The 18,447-nt window shown below is 37.5% G+C and overlaps 3 pseudogenes across 2 annotated transcripts; all 3 read left to right on the top strand.

Annotated features, from left to right (window-relative positions):
• The first annotated feature begins 2,939 nt into the window (after positions 1 to 2,939).
• Positions 2,940 to 4,257, top strand: LOC147546013 (purine permease 1 pseudogene; annotated as a pseudogene).
• Positions 4,258 to 8,244: 3,987 nt separating this feature from the next.
• On the top strand, positions 8,245 to 9,679 carry LOC147546012 (purine permease 1 pseudogene; annotated as a pseudogene). Its single transcript, XR_015223482.1, has one exon. The product of XR_015223482.1 is annotated as a purine permease 1 pseudogene (transcript).
• Positions 9,680 to 16,293: 6,614 nt separating this feature from the next.
• LOC147546011 (purine permease 1 pseudogene) lies at positions 16,294 to 18,013 on the top strand (annotated as a pseudogene). Its single transcript, XR_015224350.1, has one exon. The product of XR_015224350.1 is annotated as a purine permease 1 pseudogene (transcript).
• Positions 18,014 to 18,447: the final 434 nt, after the last annotated feature.

Below are 18,447 nucleotides of genomic sequence, written 5' to 3'. Positions count from 1 at the left end.
CCCCTCATAAAAAATGAAAATTGTTCTTTCACCCTCTTAAATATCCTCTCTTTCTCTCTTTAGATGTTTCAACTTCTAACCTGTTCTTCCTTACTCTATAATTGATGCCTCGAATCGATTTCCCTCAATTCTACTGATCTCTTCTAATCTAACAGACCAAAACTTTTAGAAAACCTAATTTTCTTTCTCTACAACCCTCTTTTGTTCCTTATCCTACACCTCTTCAACTTTTTCTTCATCATCTCCATCTCCATTCACCGTACTACTTGTTCTCTTCCAGTTGATCCAACTTCCATTAAAATACTGATATAGCTCTACAACTACCTGAATTGAAGAAATTGCTTCAGGTTTTGAGAGAAAAGAGGGAAACTGAAGATGGGTATTCTAATGGAGGAAGTAATAGAGGATCGGGTAATGCTTTCTTAGTTGGAACTGATCGGATCTTGATCTCTTGACATTGAAAACTTGAGACCTTTTGGGAGTGTTGATCTTCTTTTATATGATAGATTGGTTTCTAATGATGTTTTGAATTTAGTTAGAGATGATGCTAGGCTTCTTTATGATGGAAAAATTGTTGGCTACCATAGTCCAACTCAGGTGAAATTCATATCCTCAAGCTACCAAATTTTGTTAAGTTTACATGGATTCTTGATTGTTTCTTAATATTAGTCATCTCTTTGGGTATCTGCTATTGGGTTGTATGTGATTGAGAAATTTATGTCATTTCTAATTTCAGAATTGAGAATTTTCAGATTTTAAGAGTATCTATTTCATCAATTTGGGTTTTTGAACTATTTCATTATCTTCAATTAAGAAATCAAGGAAGTCTTCGACAATGAAATTATCATCAGGTTTAATTGAATCGTGGTTTCGGATATTTGGTTGGTTTACCTTGCGGTAGTAACCACCATGGAATTGATAGAAGAGGAAATGGTGCTTCCATTTGATTTTCTCTCTCTTTGGGGTAGAATTGATAGAAGAAGGCAGGAGATAGGAGATAGTTTAGAGAGAGAGATAAGGGTTAATGTGTACTTGAAGATGATATGTGAGGTGTGAAAATGGATGTTATTCTTAAATATGAAAATAATAAAAGATGAAGGAATGAGGCATCTGTTACCGTTGATGACGAGAATGAGTGCTAACCGTAGGATTAGATGGGGGTAATTTCGTCAAGAATCACGCTTGTGAAACACATGCCAGCCATTTAACGTGAAAATAACGGAAAAAGACCAAGTGGGGGTTAACGCCAGAACACTTTTGATTTTGGGGGTGAAGTCCTAATATCACTAAATAAATGGGGGTCCATGTCAAATTAACCCAAAAACAAAATTCCACCTAATTTAGTCTTTAAGCCAACCAAGTACAAGCCAAGGAAACTGAGTACCAAATAAAAGAAACATAACTCTTTTGCTGAGACTATTATGAAGTAGAAATATTTTTGTTTAGTTAGTTTATTCGGCTTCTTTTTGTTATGGATTGGGAATGGAAATATCTATTTGTTCTTCGTTTGAATATTAAAATCTCATGCTCTTTTGTGGATAATAGACATATGGTACTGTAGTTTGATAGTATGAAACTTGAATTGTTATTCATCATTACTTTTTGAATGTATATAAAAGGACATTTGAAGACCAAATGTGTCTCTGATTCGCAAATTTGACAACACATTTCCTGCATTTTTTTATATTTTAGAGTAGAAGTAAAAGATGTGCTTAATAATACAAATTAGTAACTTAACCCCTGGCTTGTACTTGGTTGGCTTATACTTAGTTGGCCTAAAGACTAAATTAGGTGGAATTTTGTTCTTTTAAAAAAATGATGGTGTAGTCCAAAAATTTATATAATAGTGGGGGTATATGTCAAAAAATCTCAAAATATTTCAACAACTACAAAAGGGTAAAATTGTCATGGTTGCCGCGTGTGTGTCGCACACGCCTAACTTAACTCTGGGTTGACGGTTTCCGTCCAAGTGGGGGTGTATATCAAAAGTTTTCAAAAAGTGGGGGTGAAGTCCTAATATTCATATAATAGTGGGGGTGTATGTCAAAATCTCCCTAAAGGGTATTCCATTGAGAATGTAAAAAATATTAACCATGGTTTTTATTTACAAAAACGTCGCTAATTTCCAATACATCCACGATGGTTTTCAATCAACCGTCGCAATTTCGTCGCTTAAAGTAATCTATGCCACTTCTAGCAACGGTACTACAGTTGGAAAATACTATACCGACGGTTGGTTATTAGTTACGGGTAGAACGTCGCTAATGGTCAATATATCCACGATGGATATCAATCAACCGTCGCAATTCCGTCGCTAAAATTAACTATGACACTTGTAGCGACGGTTCTTGGAATACTATACCGACGGTTTGTCTTTTAGTTACGGTATAAACCGTAGCTAATTACCTATTAGTGGCTACAAGCAGACTGGAATAGACGGGAAAAACACCCAGTGCACAAGTGGCCTTAACTTTTCTTGGAGTTGGTGGCCAATCGTGTCTAATTTCCTGTATAGAACATAATGTATATTCCATTGCCATTATTTGGCCGTGTTGCAATAATTCAAAAGTAAGTAATATTAACAACTACTTAGATTATTAAATATAGGTGAGTTGAATAAAAACAAAAAGGGGGAAGAAGAAAACATGAAAAAGTAGCTAGTTGATAGAAATAAGAAAGTAATATGTTAAGTGATAAACCCACTGTTCATCCTTTTCCATTTAAGTATTTGGCCACGTTTGTGTATATGTTGGAGATGATGAAGGAGAAGAAGCTACTAGGAACATCCATATATGTCTTCCAAACAACTACCATCAAGTCAAAGTAAGACTACTACTACTCATTTTGTTTGTGTTTCTCATTTATTTTGGAAGGATTATTGCTCACTTGAAATTCCTTCTTCATTATTATATTTCTTCATTTATTCTTCTTATAAATACACAAACTACCATCCCCACTACTATATCTCAATTCTCTGCATATATACTACCTGCAGCTACCTCTTCATCTCCAAGCACCAAAGTGAATTAGTAGTTGAACACTATTCTATAACCCGAATTGTATTCGATAGATACATCAAGACATGGCAATGAGCATTGAGATGATGGAGGAAGGAGTAGTACTTGGTCAAGAAAATAACACCAACCACAACCTCTCCCTCTCCCTCTCCCTCTCATCTGATGATGAAAACAAGGACTACTCCAACAAGCTTAAGTCTATCATGGCCAAATGGGGTCTTCTCTTGCTTTACTGCACTTGCAGTGCTGTAGGCACCATTGGAGGACCTTTACTACTTAGACTCTACTTCTTACATGGCGGTAGCCGAAAATGGCTATCAAGTGGGCTGCAAACTGCTGGATTCCCTATACTACTCCTACCCCTTTCAATCCTTTACTACCGACGTGATCAAACTCCTGGTTCTATCAAGTTTTTTGCCTCTCCAAAGCTCTTACTCTCAAGCATTATAATTGGCTTATTACTCGGAGTAAACAATTTCATGTACTCGTACGGCTTATCGTTCCTTCCTGTCTCAACTTCTTCCATTCTTATCTCTACCCAACTCATTTTCACTGCCTTATTTGCATTCATAATGGTCAGACAAAAATTCAGTGCTTTCTCTGTCAATGCCATTGTAGTAATGACTTTGGGTTCAGTCCTACTAGGTATTGGAAAGAGCGGCGACCGCCCCGAGGGTGTCACGAGCTCGCAGTACTTGTTAGGGTTCATTCTAAGCATCGGTGCAGCTGCATTAGGAGGATTTGTGTTACCTTGTACTGAAGTAGCCTATGCTAAGGCAAGCAAATTCATAACTTATCCTATAGTTTTGCAGTTTCAATTCTGCATGGCCTTAGCTGCCACAGTTTTCTGCACAATAGGGATGCTTGTGAACAAGGATTTCTCAGCAATGCAGAGAGAAGCAAATGAATTCGGGTTAGGTGCGGGAAAGTACTATTTAGTGTTGGTTGCTAGTTTGGTAGTGTGGCAGGTGATGTATATTGGGACTTTGGGGATCATATTTTGTACCACATCTCTCTTTGCTGGAGTGATTAGTGCAGTTTTGCTCCCTCTAACCGAGATAGCCGCCGTAATAGTGTTTCATGAGCAATTCACAGGAGAGAAAGGGATGGCTTTGGCTCTTGGACTTTGGGGATTCACTTCTTACTTCTATGGATCTTATAGGGAGTCCAAAAAGCAAATCGAAAACTCTGAAACTAAGACGTCTAAATGATCTTCATGATACTACAATGAACAATGTTAAGGGATTCCTTTTTAAACAGATTTTGCTTTCACTGTTTAGTAGTATTTTCTTTTTTCTTTTTTTTCGTGTGAGTTAATTAACCACATATGATTATCAATTAATAGTATTTCTTATGTTATAAAATCTAATTTTGAGTTATTAAGTTTGTAGTCAAACTAATTGGCAATGAGTGGAGAAGACCTACAGATTATATTTTTGAGTGCTAGATACCCTTTCTTTGATGGAGGACTATTCTCACACGCCCCCTCACGTGTGGGGTTCTTTGCGTGAGGGCCTAGCTCTGATACCATGTTAAGTTTGTGGTTATATATCTAACTCAAAATCAATTGACAATGAGGTAAGAGGACCTGAGCATAATATTCTTGCTTGCTAAATACCCTTTCTCTCATGAGGGACTATTTTCAAAGTTTTACAGAGCTAGGAAATTATAAATATATATATATATATACATATATATATATATGTTCTTTCCTAGACATGTTGTACTAAGTACCGCGACAGTTAGACCATTAAAAACTTCTTTATTTCAACATGTGATTATCTTCTTAGTGACTAAGTTGCCCCTAAAATGATTGAACTAAGGTGGTAAGGTACTAAGGTCAGAGAGTCAAGAGAACTACCTCATTCTTATCATGTGACTCTGAGTTGAAGAGCGTTAGACCATTTTGACATGAGCTAGGGATTCTCCTCTCCCTTGGACGATGTTAAACAGATCATCTGATGTATTTTACACCGTGTAGCTTCCCTGGAAAGCAGGGCAGAAAGCGGTTGCTAACTTGTCAAATGAGCGTATGGATCCCACTTCGAGGGCTTGATACCAGGCATGTGCAGGTCCTTTTAGGACTGTAGCAAAGACTAGGCACCATACGGATTGGTCCGTCGTGCTCAGACTCATTTCGGAACACATAGTTTGTTAGAAATATGTTGGGGTCCCCAGTTCCATCGTAGTTGTCAAGGTTGGGGCACTTGAAGTTCTTTGGCCTCTGGGCCTCAAACATCTCGACACTCAGGGTGGCAAACCTATCTTAGCCCTGGTTGGGGCATTCTTTTCCTCGACAAGCCTAGTCAGCTATACCACATGATGTATGAGTACGTCGCCCATCGTCGGGTTACGAACATCTTCGAATTCATCTCCTACGAATCCGGGGATGTATGGTCGATGAGGGTCAAGCTCTCCTGCCTGATCTTGTTCCCTCTCCTTGTACAATTGTTTAAAGGCTTCAAATCCTTTGCAGATTTTCCCCCCTCAGGAACAGACGAACAGGAGCAAGAGCAAGGAGCGGGAGCGATGAGCTGGAATAAAGAGAAGAAGAACAGGAAGCAGAGCTGGAAGCAGGAACGCTAGGCTGAATAACACCCAACATAACGGAAGAATCATGCATAACGGAGGATGTCATGCATCAACTCCCTTTTTCATGTTGATCTAACGGAAGGCCAATTTTTGACATCGGCAAGCTATACCACATGATGTATGAGTACGTCGCCCATCGTCGGGTTACGAATATCTTCAAATTGATCTCCTACGAATCCGGGGATGTATGGTCGATGAGGGTCAAGCTCTCCTGCCTGATCTTGTTCCCTCTCCCATTACAACTGTTTAAAAGCTTTCGTTCTGTCCACGTTGTGGGGTGTTGCGAAAGCATTAGACGGTGTAAAAAAGAGCTTTCGGGATAGGCTTTTTACTTTCTCCATCTTTCCACCGACCGCATGCTCTCTCAAGACCGAATTGGTATCCTCTTTGGCTTTGTGGAGGTCTTCGCGAAGGCTACGTACATTTTCATCACTGCGAAGTTTTTCTGCCTTGAGGCGCTCGGCCATCAATTCCTCCATTTGAGAACAACCAGTTTCGTTGTGGATATCCTCTTGTGAAGACATCTCTGAAGCAAAGTTCGAACAAAGTAATAAAAGTAATTCTGTAAAGAATCGAGTAGGAATCCGGGTTACCGAATTGATGATACTGTTCGAGTCAGCCCTCCTTCTAGCGCCAATTGTTGATGTAAAAAAATGGCAATCTGGTTATCAGTCTGAAAATAGAAACTCTATGTTGAATCGCGTCTGAGAGATCGATATTGTTCCTCTAATTCCCGTTCATGCTTCTGAAAACCTGGGGGAAAACCTTAAAGAGTTCAGAAATCTCTCCGACGCTTAAGATAGTCAGATTGTCCTTTGCAGTTTAAGTATTGAGTATTGATTGATCTTTGGTGGTGGGATGCCCTTTTATAGGTTGCCTTAGACTGAATGTGAAGATGGTGAGATTGAGGCAGTTGAGATCCACTGTGTTGTTAGAACTACTATTTCGTAGTTAGGGTTTCCTTTTGAGTTTATCTCGTATCTTAGATATTTAGAAGTTCCTTTGTTCAAGGATCCTTCGTAATTATCCTGCCGAGTTGATAGATATTCTAGGAGATGTTTCCTCCTTTGAGACTCTCGAAGCCTGAGTTAATCAAACACTTAAGGTCATAGCCGACTGAGATTTTTAGAAAGATTCGGGATTAAGTCGATAAGCGTGTGGAGCGCTTCTGCCTTCCCATGTTTAGGGTGTAAGGTATTGACCTAGCTTACCTGGAACCCCCTATACTCCTTCTGAATCACAAGGCAGACCTAGTTGTGTTTGAGGCAGGACAGGGCTGGAGCTCCTTAGATGATCTTGCTGACCTCCCGGTTTTGGACTTAGCTGGCAGACCTCTTACGGCTCAGTTGTCATGTTGTCTCAAGACAAGTTGACCGTTAGGCTTCTGGTTTTTTCTTGACTTCTTGACGTTAGTCAACGAGTGATCATTTTATGTATCATCAGTAAACACTCAATTAATGTATTACCCCTCAATTCAAAAAAAGTACTATATAACATAACCAGTAAAACTTGTCCCAACGGTACATGTGCACTGATGCTACATAACATTTTCTTCTATTGAGTGTGTTTGATTACGTGGATTACGTTTGCATTTGGAGGTCATTAGATGTGACTGGTTTAGGACATAGTTATTTATTTTCTAAAGTAGTAAATAGGTATCTTTAATGGGTTTCTTTGACCTTACCCCCTCACTGCAAATTAGCAATTGAGTTTACCTCCTCAATAATTGGTTGAGAAACTTACCCTCTTAGATTTACTATTTTTGACAAAAACCTATCGATCGTGTTTGGTGTGCACGAAATAAATGTGAGTACCAAGAACAATTATCCTTCAATGTGACTCCTAAAAGTTATTACACCTTCCTTTATTGTTAATTTGGTCAGAAATTCGGAACTATGATTAGTAAAGTCTGTATGTTATTTAATCTATAGTTTTGTTATCACATGTCAAACATGTCTTTAGCAATTTTAGACAGAAACTTTAAATTCAAGGAGGTAATTTCAGTTACCAATTACTGAATGAGATAAAATCAATCACTAATTAGTGTTGAGGGGGTAAGGTAAAAAAAAACCTATAATTAAAGAAATTGATTTCAATTTTTTTTGTGTGTGTAATCAATGGAACGCTACAAGCAGATTGGAATAGACTAAAAACACCTAGTGGCCAGTGCCCTTTACTTCTTTTGGAGTTGGGTGGTGGTGTTGCAATCATTCAAAAGTAAGTTCTATTAACAACTACTTTTATTTTTAAATAGCTAGGTGACTTGATTAAAAACAAAAACGAAAAAAAAAAAACAAGAAAACATTAGTAGAGGGCAGAAATAAGAAAGGAACATGTGATAAACCCACTGTTCATTATTTTGTAATAATTAAGTAATTGGTCACGTACCTTTATAGATAAAAGAACAAAGAATTTGTTGGTTGTGATGGAGGGGAAGAAGCTGCCATGAACATCCATATATGTCTTCTAACCTATTATTACTATCAAGTCAAAGTAAGACTACTAATCAGTTTTGTTTTTAGCTGTCTATTAATTTCATGCTTTTCTCATTTATTTTGGAAGGAATTCTTTTCACTTGACTTTCCTCATTTATTCTTCTTATAAATAAACAGACTACTATCTCCACTTAATCTCACATCTCAATTGTTCAACTTACTTCTCTCAAAACACCAAAGAGATCAAAGAGAGATATAGAGAATTAATTAGTTGCCTTCTTACTATTATTGTCATTTAGACCAAATTGTATTCCATAGGTAAAGAAAGACATGGCAATGAGCATTGAGATGATGGAGGAAGGGGTAGTACTTGGTCAAGAAAACAACACCAACGACAACAACAAGCTCTCCCTCTCCCTCTCATCTGATGATGAAAACAAGGACTACTCCAACAAGCTTAAGTCTATCATGGCCAAATGGGGCCTTCTCTTGCTTTACTGCACTTGCAGTGCTGTAGGCACCATTGGAGGACCTTTACTACTTAGACTCTACTTCTTACATGGCGGTAGCCGAAAATGGCTATCAAGTGGGCTGCAAACTGCTGGATTCCCTATACTACTCCTACCCCTTTCAATCCTTTACTTCCGACGTGATCAAACACCCGGTTCTATCAAGTTTTTCGCCTCCCCAAAGCTCTTACTCTCAAGCATTTTAATTGGCTTATTACTCGGAGTAAACAATTTCATGTACTCATACGGCTTATCATTCCTTCCTGTCTCAACTTCTTCCATTCTTATCTCCACCCAACTCATTTTCACTGCCTTATTTGCATTCATAATGGTCAGACAAAAATTCAGTGCTTTCTCTGTCAATGCCATTGTAGTAATGACTTTGGGTTCAGTCCTACTAGGTATTGGAAAGAGCGGCGATCGTCCCGAGGGTGTCTCAAGCTCACAGTACTTGTTAGGGTTCATTCTAAGTATCGGTGCAGCTGCATTAGGAGGATTTGTGTTACCTTGTACTGAAGTAGCTTATGCTAAGGCAAGCAAATTCATAACTTATCCTATAGTTTTGCAGTTTCAATTCTGCATGGCCTTATCTGCCACAGTTTTCTGCACAATAGGGATGCTTGTAAACAAGGATTTCTCAGCAATGCAGAGAGAAGCAAACGAATTCGGGTTAGGTGCGGGAAAGTACTACTTAGTGTTGGTTGCTAGTTTGGTAGTGTGGCAGGTGATGTACATTGGGACTTTGGGGATCATATTTTGTACCACATCTCTCTTTGCTGGAGTGATTAGTGCAGTTTTGCTCCCTCTAACCGAGATAGCCGCCGTAATAGTGTTTCATGAACAATTCACTGGAGAGAAAGGAATGGCTTTGGCTCTTGGACTTTGGGGATTCACTTCTTACTTCTATGGATCTTATAGGGAGTCTAAGAAGCAAATCGAAAACTCTGAAACTAAGACGTCTAAATGATCTTCATAATACTATAATGTACAAGGGATTCCCTTTAAACAGATTCTCCTTTGTTGTTTACTAATAGTTTCTTTTTCTTTTTCCATGTTATTAAGCATATATTTTCACTAATTAATGTTAGTATTTCTTATGTTATACAAATCCAATTTTGTTTTTAAAGAGCTACGAAGTTATATATTGTTAGAGATATAAATGGAGTTTGAGTTAGAGAGAAGAGAGGTTAGTGTAATGAGAGTGTAAGAATAAGTCGACCAGGGTTATAATGGTTTTTTCCTCTTTTTCATTTTCTGTTATAATGAGTGATAGATAAAACTTCTCTCCTATATGAGTGATAGAATATTTAGTACCACATTGCCCAATAGATAAAACTTCTCTCCTAAGGAACTCCTTATAAAGACTTATGTAATAGCTTAGGAAATCAATACAAATCAATACATTTCTCTATTTCTCACATGGTATCAGAGCGTCTAGGTTTTCAATTTGCTTCCGCATCTACAATCTAGAGAGAGAAACAATCGAAATTCATGGCGTCGTCTTCATCATCTTCACAACCTTTAACATTCAATATTACAAATTTCATCTCGATTAAACTCGATGAAAACAATTTTCTGGTTTGGCGTGATCAATTTGAATCTATTTTGATCAGTAATGATCTGATAGGATATGTTGATGGATCGATTTCGCAACCTGATACTTCTATTATCGATTCAGAAGGAAGAGAGGTTATTAATCCAGCCTTTCAAACTTGGAGAAAATATGATCATTATGTAAAATCGTGTTTGAAAGCTACTTTCTCGGATTCAATTTCAGCTGATGTTCTAGGGCTTCCTACTTCACACAAGATCTGGAGCTATCTAAATGAGGTTTATGCTGAGGAATTTGAAGCAAAACAGGACTTTCTTCGAAGGCAAATTCAGAATATTCAGAGAGGTAATGCTTCTATCAATGATTATCTTCGAAGAATAAAATCATTAGCTGATTCTTTAGCTTCGGTTAATGATAAAGTTTCTGAGAAAGAGATGATTCGTATTATTTTAGCTGGATTAGGCAAAAAGTTCAGTCAATTTGTTATAGCTATTGATAATAGAACAGATAGAATTCATCTTCCTGAGTTAAGATCAAAGCTGCTTCATCATGAACAATGGTTTCTTTCTCAAGAAACTGTTGAACAAACAGCTTATTATGTTAATCAAAGTACCACACGAAATCAAAAACCTTTTAGACAAGGTTCATATCAATCCAAATTAAATCAGAAACACAAATCTGATTCTGTGCAGACGAAAAGTCTTAAAAATCAGAATGAGATTCAACAATCTACATCAAATTCACAACAACAACAGACTAGACATCCACTTATGAATAAGAAGGCAGTAAATTTTGATTTCACTTCCATTCCTTGTGGTATTTGTCATAAATGGGGTCACTTAGCAAGTAAGTGCAGATTCAGATATACACCATCAACACCTCTGAATTCTCCAAACTTTGCTGGTCTTCATATTGAAGATAATACCAATTCTTCCTTACCAAGTATGGAAGATAATACAGAATCATCTCAAGAGGAGTGTAATGTTGCTATTGAAGAGTGTCATATGGCTGCTACTACTGTTCCTTCTTCCAAAATTTGGCTTGCTGATTCAGGAGCCTCAAGCCATATGACAAATGATTCTAAGGTACTGGCTCAAATTTCTCCTTATCTTGGTCATGAGTCAGTTATGGTAGGAAGTGGCTCTTCAATTCCTATAGTGTGTACTGGTAATGCAACATTGAATACTTCAGATCATGCTTTTGATTTACAAAATATACTAGTGGTTCCTCATTTAAAGAAAAATTTACTCTCTATTGCAAAATTCACTAAGGATAATGATTGTTCTGTTGAGTTTTTCCCTTGGGGATATAGCATCAAGGACCTCTTATCTAGGGATATTCTTACAGAGGGTCCAATGATCAATAATCTTTATCCTATTGAATGTCAATCTGAAGATGTCCCATTGGGACTTACTGCTGTCTTATCAGCTTCTCCCTCCTTATGGCATAGGAGACTTGGTCACACTGCTAGAGGTGTCTTGGAAAACCTAAATTCAAAAGGGCTTATTCAATTGGACTCCACAGACTTTGTGAAAGTCTGTCACTCTTGTCAACTAGGCAAGAGCAAGTGTCAGCCCTTCTCTCTATCCACTAGTAGTTCTTCTTTTCCACTTGAGATGATCCACTGTGATGTCTGGGGTCCAGCACCAGTGGAGACAGTGAATGGAACAAGATATTATATACTATTTGTTGATGATTTTAGCAAGTATTTTTGGATATATCCTATGAGGCAAAGATCAGAGAGTGTGGATTGCTTTAAGCAATTCAAAATTACATATGAGAAACTCTTATCTACTTCCATTAAGATGTTTCAAAGTGATGGGGCACCTGAACTCTCTAAAGGAGAATTCAAGAAGTATTTGGATGAGAATGGGATTTTGTTAAGGTGTTCTTGTCCTTATACCCCTTAGCAAAATGGTACTGCTGAGAGGAAGAACAGACAGATTACTGAAGTTGGTAATACCTTTTCATTTCAAGCTTCTCTTCCAAAATCATATTGGTTTGATGCTTTTGAGGCTGCTGCTTATGTGATCAATAGGCTACCTTCCAAGGTTCTTGATCAAAAGTCTCCTTATGAGGTACTTTTCTCTACTCATCCTGATTACTCATTTCTAAAAGTATTTGGTTGCACCTGCTATCCTCATTTAGCATCAACCAGACAAGATAAACTATCTCCCAAATCTGTGAAGTGTGTATTTTTGGGTTATAGCTTGATTCACAAAGGGTATAAGTGTCTTGATCCTTCTACTTCTAGAATTTATATCTCAAGACATGTGACATTTGATGAGGAATCATTTCCTTTTGTTGAGCAACTTGTTTCAACTCATTCTCAACAACCATCTCTTAAGTCAGCACAGGTTGTTCTACCCTTTGTTACTACTGAGTTCCCTATCTCCTCTTCACAAATTCCTCAAAATCAGCCTCAGGGACATTCTCCTTCACCTTTTTCAAATTCACAACATCATATAGGTGAGAGTAGCATCACTAATCCTTCTGCTATTGCTAACCCTGCTCCTCTACATCCTATGACAACCAGATCAAGGACTGGTGCTCTAAGGCCTAGACACTTAGAAGATTTTGTCACCTATCATTCTTTGTGTCATCCTTTGCCTCAATGCTTTCTAGCTTTACTTGAAATACCCACAGACCCTACTTGCTTTACTCAAGCTTCAAAATCTCCTGAGTGGATGCAAGCAATGAAAGATGAAATTGAAGCTTTACATCATAACAACACTTGGTCTTTAGTTCCTAAGCAAGATTCTATGAATATCTTGGGTTGTAAGTGGGTTTTTAAGACAAAACTCAAGTCAGATGGTAGTATAGAAAGGTACAAGGCTCGACTTGTAGCCAAAGGGTTTCATCAACTAGATGGTCTTGACTATTCTGAAACCTTTAGCCCAGTTGTGAAATTTTCCACCATTAGAGCTGTTCTCACCATTGCTGTCACAAATCAATGGTCTATAAAACAGCTAGATGTATCAAATGCATTTTTGCATGGTGTATTAGATGAGGATGTCTTTATGGTACAACCTCCTGGGTTTGCAGAAGCATCTAAGAAGGATTGGGTATGTCATCTTCACAAGTCCTTATATGGCCTAAAGCAGGCTCCAAGAGCCTGGTACACAAGATTTGCTACTTTCTTGCTTGATTATGGCTTTCAAAAGAGTGCCACAGACCACTCAATGTTTGTGTTTCAGGCCACAGGTGTAACTTTGGTCTTACTTCTCTATGTAGATGATATAATCCTAACTGGATCATCTACTGATTTGATTAATTCTTTAATAATGTCTCTACATAGTGAGTTTGCCATGAAAGATTTGGGAACACTTCATTACTTTCTCGGAATTGAGGTTACAGGCAGTTCCTCTTCTGAGTTGTTACTTACTCAAAATAAGTATACTTTAGAGCTTCTACAGAAAGCAGAGCTTCTACAGAAAGCAGAGCTTCTTGAGTCTAAACCAATAGCTACCCCAATTCCATTTGGAAAGAGACTCTCTCAGGCTGATGGTGTTCTCTTAGATGATCCTACTCATTATAGGAGTCTTGTGGGTGGTCTTCAGTACCTCACAATGACTAGACCTGATATAGCTTTTGGAGTGAACTATGTAGCACAATTTTTGAAGGAACCAAGAGATGTTCATCTCCAAATGGTTAAGAGGATTTTCAGATACATAAAAGGGACTCTTGGTTCTGGTATTTCAATCAAGTCAGGGGATATTACTTCTCTCACTGCTTATAGTGATTCAGATTGGGCAGGTTGCCCTGATTCCAGGAGATCTACTTGTGGCTACTGTGTTTTTCTTGGTAATACATTGGTGGCCTGGTGTTCTAAGAAACAGCCTACTGTAGCTCGTTCAAGTACAGAGGCTGAATACAAGGCTCTAGCTGTGGCTACATCTGAGTTATTGTGGTTATCATATGTTTTGGCTGAATTGGGTATTTCTGTTTCCAAACCATTTGTGCTGAAATGTGATAACTTAGGGGCTCGACACTTGGCTACAAACCCAGTCTTTCATGCTCGCACGAAGCATGTGGAGATAGATTACCACTTTGTTAGAGATTTAGTTTCTTCTGGTGCTCTTCGACTTGATTTTGTTTCATCTCATCATCAACTTGCAGATGTGTTTACTGAAGGATTGTCTAACCCTCTGTTCCTCTCCCTCATTAACAACCTGATGAAGATCACTCCTTCTTCAGCTTGAGGGGGAGTGTTAGAGATATAAATGGAGTTTGAGTTAGAGAGAAGAGAGGTTAGTGTAATGAGAGTGTAAGAATAAGTCGACCAGGGTTATAATGGTCTTTTCCTCTTTTTCATTTTCTGTTATAATGAGTGAGAAAGGTTGTTACTTGGACAACAAACTTTCTCTCTCTATAACAAACTTCGTCTACTTCCATTCTACTTGTATATAAGGAGAATCTCTCTCTTTGATCAATAATAAGAAACTACAACTTCTCTCTCTACCAATCTTTCACTTCTCACATATATAATGTTCTTTCTTAGACATGTTGTACTACCTAGGGCTCGGACAAATAGCGTAAAATTATCTTCTTAGAGACTAGATTGCGCCTAAATTGATTGAACTAAAGTGGTAAGGTAATAAAGTAAGAGAATCCAGAGCGTTCAGCCATTTTGACCTCAGACTACTAGTACCATAATGGACTACTAAATTGATGCAAAACGTATACTAATACTGAGAGCATCTCCAATGCAAAACTCAATCTTAGAAACTCGGAGTGATTTTCTAAGTTTTTCTTAAAAAATCATCTCCAATGCAAAACTCAACTAAGATCTCAAAGATGATGTGTCGAGAGTGGAATAGAGATATCTCAAGAGGACACTCTATTTTCAGAGTGTCCTCTTAAGATATCTCTAATTGTCCAACTCATCAATATTTAAATTTCAACCAATAGAAATCAAGTCTTCGTATATTTCCAAAATAACTAATTATTCTTTTTACAAAAATAACCATGACACGTAAGTAAAATAAAAGAGTTTAGAGTGTTGCATTGGAGACATACAAGAATTGAGAATCTCTATTTTCGACACCTAGGAGTGAGAATCTCAATTGGAACTTGACAAATAGGACGAATAGAGATATTTTTGAGTTTTGCATTGGAGATGCTCTGATACATGTATTTGTCAAACCAACGTCTTTTAGCTTAGATGATTTCTTCAACTAATTAATCAGTCCTTCGAATGAGGGTCCTTGATGTCAGGAATTTAAGCACCACTATCCCCTCCCAAGACGTAACACTAGCTAGATGTCTCAGGTCCGCGGAAGCCCACAAAGAATGTTCATCAAACCAAATCATTGTCAATACTAGGTACCTGCAATTGGGATGCCATCATTTGTAAGTAGTTTAGTGATCAAGTAGTCTATAGACAATCTGTGTTTTTTCTTCGATTTTTGTTTCTTTGTAACCTTTTTATGTATATAACCTCTATTTGATCTGCCACAAGTAGTTCGGCCTTTAGGTCAATATGGTGCTCAAAGAAGATGTTTAAGAATGGAGACTATCTGAAATCCATTGGTCAATATCTTAAGATTCAACAATTGAAACCGATTGAGATTGTGAAACTCTCCTTGTACTACTATTTTCGTGTTTCCTTAGCCCTCCGTTAATATATTATCTTTCTATATGTATATATATATATATATATATTCAAAAACAAATATATAACATAACAAGTCAAATTACTTGTTCCAATGGTACATCTTGCACTGATGAGCAAAAACTGTGGTCAACTAGTCACGACTTTCGTTATTGTGCATACATTACTTTCTTCTCTTTCAATGTGTATGGATTACGTTTTTGCATTTTGAGGCCATCAGTTATGGCCGGTTTAGACAAAGTTATTTATTTTTCTAAGGCTACATTAGACGAAAAAACTCCACAATGCTAGTGTACTTAACTACTCTCATGGAGTTGGTGGGAGTCAGTCGTGCCTAATTTCCTCTATAGACATAATGTGTACTTAACTACTCTCATGGAGTCAGTCGTGCCTAATTTCCTCTATAGACAAAAAAAGTAAGTTCTATTAATATATACAATATACTTACATTTTTTTTAATAGGTTAGTTGAATAAAAACAAAAAGGGGAAAAAAAAGTGGCCAGAAATAATAAAAAAAAATTAGTAAGTGATAAACCCATGATTCATTTATTCTATTAAGTAATTAGCCATGTTTATAAAATAGAATGAAAAAGTATTTGTTGGTGAAGGAGAAGAAAAAGAAGAAGAAGCTACCGTGAACATCCATGTATGACTTCTAAGCTATTAATACTATCAAGTCAAAGTAAGACTAGGTATACTCATTTTGTTTGTTTTTAGGTGTCTCATCACTCTCCTTTTCTTCTGTTTCATGTTTTTCTCATTTATTTTGGAGGTACTAAATTATTGTTCACTAACCCACCAAACGAAGTCCACTTGAAATTCCTTCTTAATTATCATCTTTCTTCATTTATTCTTCTTATAAATACACAAACTACCATCCCCATTACTATATCTCACATCTCAATTCTCTGCATATATACTATCTGCAGCTACCTCTTCATCTCTAACCACCAAAGAGAATTAGTTGAACACTATTCTATAACCCGAATTGTATTCGATAGATACATCAAGACATGGCAATGAGCATTGAGATGATGGAGGAAGGAGTAGTACTTGGTCAAGAAAACAACACCAAGCTCTCCTCATCTGATGAAAACAAGGACAAGTCTATCATGGCCAAATGGGGGCTTCTATTGCTCTACTGCATCTGTAGTGCAGTAGGAACCATTGGAGGACCTTTGCTACTTAGACTCTACTTCTTACACGGCGGCAGCCGAAAATGGCTATCAAGTGGGCTACAAACTGCTGGATTTCCTATACTACTCCTACCCCTTTCAATCCTTTACTACCGACGTGATCAAACACCCGGTTCTATCAAATTTTTTGCCTCCCCGAAGCTCTTACTCTCAAGCATTATAATTGGCTTATTACTCGGAGTTAACAATTTCATGTACTCGTACGGCTTATCGTTCCTTCCTGTCTCAACTTCTTCCATCCTTATCTCCACCCAACTCATTTTCACTGCCTTATTTGCATTCATAATGGTCAGACAAAAATTCAGTGCTTTCTCTGTCAATGCCATTGTAGTAATGACTTTGGGTTCAGCCCTACTAGGTATTGGAAAGAGCGGCGACCGTCCCGAGGGTGTCTCAAGCTCACAGTACTTGTTAGGGTTCATTCTAAGTATCGGTGCAGCTGCATTAGGAGGATTTGTGTTACCTTGCACTGAAGTAGCTTATGCTAAAGCAAGCAAATTCATAACTTATCCTATAGTTTTACAGTTTCAATTTTGTATGGCTCTATCTGCCACAGTTTTCTGCACCATAGGAATGCTTGTAAACAAGGATTTCTCAGCAATGCAGAGAGAAGCAAACGAATTCGGATTAGGTGCCGAAAAGTACTACTTAGTGTTGATTGCTAGTTTGGTAGTGTGGCAGGTGATGTACATCGGGACATTGGGGATCATATTTTGTACCACATCTCTCTTTGCTGGAGTGATTAGTGCAGTTTTGCTTCCTCTAACCGAGATAGCGGCCGTAATAGTGTTTCATGAGCAGTTCACAGGAGAGAAAGGGATGGCTTTGGCTCTTGGACTTTGGGGATTCACTTCTTACTTCTATGGATCTTATAAGGAGTCGCAGAAGCAAATTCATGAACCCAATCAGACACATCACAAGACTAATAATACATCGAAATAAAATCGATTTATGATCTCTTTGAATCTTAGATGATAAATTTATAAACTTGTACTCCTTATAATTTAAAGCGACATTGATGTTTGATTAATTGACTTCCAATATGTTGTACTAATTTTTGTTTGATAAAACATTAACGGAAATTTAATATGCACTCACCAATTAGCTAAGCATTTACTGTTGGAGAAATTTTTAGGGAGAGGAGAGAGCGAAAAGTGAGAGAGACTAAAGCATCTCTGATGGTACACTCTAACAAAAACTCTAAAGTCTAGTTGTCAAGTGTCAAATAAAGATTCTCTTTCCTTAGAGCATCTCCAATGCAACACTCAATCTTAGAAACTCCGAGTGCCACTTAGGATTTTTAGAGTTTTTTCTTAAAAACCATCTCCAATGCAACACTCTATTTGGACCTCTAAGATGACGTGTCGAGGGTGGAATAGAGATATCTCAAGAGGACACTCTATTTCTAGAGTGAGATATCTCTAATTGTCCACCTCATCAATATTTGATTTTCAACCAATAGAAATCGAGTCTTCTATATTTTCCAAAATAACTAATTATTTATTTACAAAAATAACTATGACACATACGT

This window comes from Eschscholzia californica, unplaced genomic scaffold (genome assembly GCF_041429995.1).
Source record: "Eschscholzia californica isolate CP2 unplaced genomic scaffold, dmEscCali1.0.p SCAF_4, whole genome shotgun sequence".
NCBI classification, from domain to species: domain Eukaryota; kingdom Viridiplantae; phylum Streptophyta; class Magnoliopsida; order Ranunculales; family Papaveraceae; genus Eschscholzia; species Eschscholzia californica.
This window is presented reverse-complemented; position numbering and strand designations above follow the sequence as displayed.